Source organism: Trichechus manatus, unplaced genomic scaffold (genome assembly GCF_000243295.1).
Source record: "Trichechus manatus latirostris isolate Lorelei unplaced genomic scaffold, TriManLat1.0 scaffold00194, whole genome shotgun sequence".
NCBI classification, from domain to species: Eukaryota; Metazoa; Chordata; class Mammalia; order Sirenia; family Trichechidae; genus Trichechus; species Trichechus manatus.
This window is the reverse complement of record NW_004444130.1, coordinates 743,826-747,545: the sequence shown is the minus strand read 5'-3', so window position 1 is coordinate 747,545 and position 3,720 is coordinate 743,826. Positions and strand designations below refer to the sequence as shown.

General features: G+C 39.4%; 1 protein-coding gene across 1 annotated transcript in view; it reads right to left on the bottom strand.

The window, feature by feature from the left end:
* The window catches only part of PKD1L3 (polycystin 1 like 3, transient receptor potential channel interacting), a 113,293-nt gene that overhangs the window by 15,515 nt on the left and 94,058 nt on the right, over positions 1–3,720 (bottom strand).

Here is a 3,720-nt window from a genome sequence, read left to right as displayed (position 1 = left end):
ACAAACTGACAGACTGGGAAGAAGGCCCTGGCTGTCTACTTCTGAAAAAACTGGCCAGCAGTTTATGGATAGCAGTGGAACACTGTCTGATATAGTGATCCAAGAGAATGTGGAAATTATTGAACAATATCATTAATATCACATGCAAGTAAAATGATGCTGAAGATAATTCAAAAATGGTGGCAGCAATACATCGATAGGGAACTGCCAGAAATTCAAGCCGGATTCAGAAGAGGATGTGAATGTGGGATATTGATGCTGATGTCAGATGGATCTTGGCTGAAAGCAAAGAATACTAGGAAGACATTTATTGGTGTTTTATTGACTATGCAAAGGCATTTGATTGTGTGGATCATAACAAATTATGTATAACATTATGAAGAATGGGAATTCTGGAACACTTAATTGTGCTCATGAGGAACCTGTACACAGACCAAGAGGCAGTCATTCAAACAAAACAAGGGGATACTGCATGGTTTAAAATCAGAAAAGGTGTGCATCAGGGTTGTATCCTTTCACCATACTTATTCAATATGTATGCTGAGCAAATATTCTGAGGAGCTGGGCTATATGAAGAAGAACACAGCATCAGGATTGGAGGAAAACTCATTAACAACCTGTGATAAGCATATGACACAACCTTGCTTGCTGAAAGCAAAGAGGACTTGAAGTACTTACTGATGAAAGTCAAAGACCACAGCCTTCAGTACAGATTACAACTCAACATAAAGAAAACAAAAATCCTCACAACTGGACCAATAAGCAACATCATGATAAATGGAGAAAAGATTGAATTTGTCAAGGATTTTATTTTACTTGGATCCACAATCAACGCCCATGGAAACAGCAGTCAAGAAATCAAAAGATGCTTTGTATTGGGCAAATCTGTTGCAAAAGATCTCTTTAAAGTGTTAAAAAGCAAAGATGTCACCTTGAATACTAAACTGTGCCTGACCCAAGCCATGGTGTTTTTTTAATCATCTCGTATGCATGCGAAAGCTGGATAATGAATAAGGAAGAGCGAAGAAGAACTGATGCCTTTGAATTATGGTGTTGGCGAAGAATCTTGAGTATACCTTGGACTGCCAGAAGAACAAATAAATTTGTTTTGGGAGAAGGACAGCCAGAACGTTCCTTAGAAACAAGGATGGCAAAACTTTGTCTCATATCCTTTGGACATGTTATTAGGAGGGACCAGTTCCTGGAGAAGGGCATCACGCTTGGTAAAGTAGAGGGTCAGCGAAAAAGAGGAAGACATTTAACGAGATGGACTGACACGGTGGCCGCAGCAATGAGCTCAAACATAGCAACGATTGTGAGGATGGTGTAGGACCTGGCAGTGTTTCATTCTCTTGTACATCGGATCACTATGAATCAGAAGCGACTCGACAGCACCTAACAACAACAGCAACAACATATCAATATCTACAACTATGTAAGTTCTTCATATATTAAAAAGCTCCTACAAATCAAAACAAGCCAAAAAACCCAACAGCTCAGCGAAAAATGGGCAAAGAAAATGGACTTAACATTCATTCGTCTTTCAATCAATATATCCAGTCATAATCCAGTGACTTTCAGTCACACACAAAACCTGTTCTAAGTGCTGGGAATACAACAGTGGACAAACGAGAACCCCTATCCACAGGAAGCTTACATTTGAGGAAGGAGAGAGACAGACAATAACCAAACAATATTCAAGTAATGATAAGTGGTATGAATAAAAATAAAGTAGGATAAGGAGATATGGTTTGGTGGGGAGGGAGCAATGCTGTTAATTTAGGTAGCATGATTGTAGAAAGGTCCTTGGAGGAGGTGTCAAATCAGAGAGACTCTACCAAAGGTTGGAGCACAAAAGATGGATTGGATATCAACCAGGGGAACAACAAGTTCAAAGCCCTCCAGGCAAGAGCATGCTTGGCATATATAAGAAAACCATGGAATCTTGAGTGTCTGGAGCAGAGTGAATGCGGGTTAGAGAGGTAGGAGACAAAGTAATAGACGTAACTAAGGGCTGGACTGTGTAGGTCCTTATAAGCTTTGGAAAGGGCTTGGAATTTTAAGTATGATGAGAATACATTGGGAGATTTTGAACAGGGGATAACACAGATTTGTGTGTTTTTTTTTTTTTTTTTAAGTAATGTGGGAAGAATGGAATAAAGAAAGGCAAGGGCAGAGGCAAATTTTCTCCATATGAAGTGAAAAATGGAACCTTAGTTTTAACTTGCATTTCTCTCATGAGTGCAGTTGAAAAGCCTTTCATATATTTCAGAGCCATTTGTACGTTCTGAAAACATCAATTTGCACTAGACAGCTGGGGATTTGGGCAGATTCTCTTATGCATTGCTAATGGGAGTGTTAACTGGTTGCGCTCTAAAACTGAACTTTAGTTCTTTATTTAAAGAATTAAAATGCAGTGAATAAGAGATGACTTCTGTAAAAACTCTCCTAAACATGCCAAGTTCACTTTTGGGAAAAGACTGTAAAAGTGTGTTGATGAGAGAGCCTAGGAGATGTCTCAAATCCCACCAGGAAGCCACCAATCCTGAAATAAATGACTGCAACAATTTCCATAATACAGTTTACTTGAAGGATATAAAGTTATATAATGACAAAGTTTCGGTAGCTGGTGAAAAATATTGAACAAGAAGCATTCTTTAGGAAGGAATTTTTTAGTGTCTCTCCAACACTGTCAAGGCAAAACCATACTCTCTAACTCCTTTTCGATAGGGAGGTTCTTTGAGGGCAAAAGTCATTATTATTAAACTGGAGAAACCCCGAGAGTTTGATCCCCGGACACCTTTTTAGCTCAATAACGAAGTCACTCCTGAGGTTCACCCTTTAGCCAAAGATTAGACAGATGCATAAAACAAAACGAGACTAAAGGGGCACACTAGCTCAGGGGCAAGGATTAGAAGGTAGGAGGGGACAGGAAGGCTAGTAATAGGGAACCCAAGGTCGAGAAGGGAGAGTGTTGACATGTTGTGAGGTTGTTAACTAATGTCATAAAACAATAAGTGTACTAACTGGTTAATGAGAAGCTAGTTTGTTCTGTAAACCTTCATCTGAAGTACAATTAAAAAAAAAAAATCATGACACTCTAAAACAAACAAACAAAAATCACTATTATATTCATCTTTTTATCATTAGCTCCTAGCACAGTTTCTGCACACTTTAGGTGCTGAATACATGTTTGTGGACTGAATTGGATAATCACATAAGAAAAGTTACACAGGCATGGTCATAGACTTGAGAAAGATTATACATCAAGCCAAAATATCATCTCACGTGGAGGTCCTTCTGGTTACATGTGTTTCTAGTTCTATGCTAATCAAACAACCTTCTCAGTTACACTGGTCCATTCACAAGGAGCCAACCAGTCCCAGGGATCATTCTAGTTACTTTTCATGATATAAGGAGTAGATTCTCATTCTTGTTTACCAGATAACCTCTTGTGATACTCACCAGTGGGAACCAGCCCCTGTGGGCTTGATTAACCTGGGTGAACATACATAAACATGACCCACTTAGATGAGGTCCAGGGAGGAGAGCCTTGGGGTGCCCACAGAGACAAGGTCGTATTGAAAGAGCCAGCTTATCTTTTCCAGTGTTCTAATGTGTCATGGTAGGGGTATTTTGGGCAGGAGTGTCATGTACCCCACTGTCTCAGTCATCTAGTGCTGCTATAACAGAAATACCACAAGTGGATGGCTTTAACAA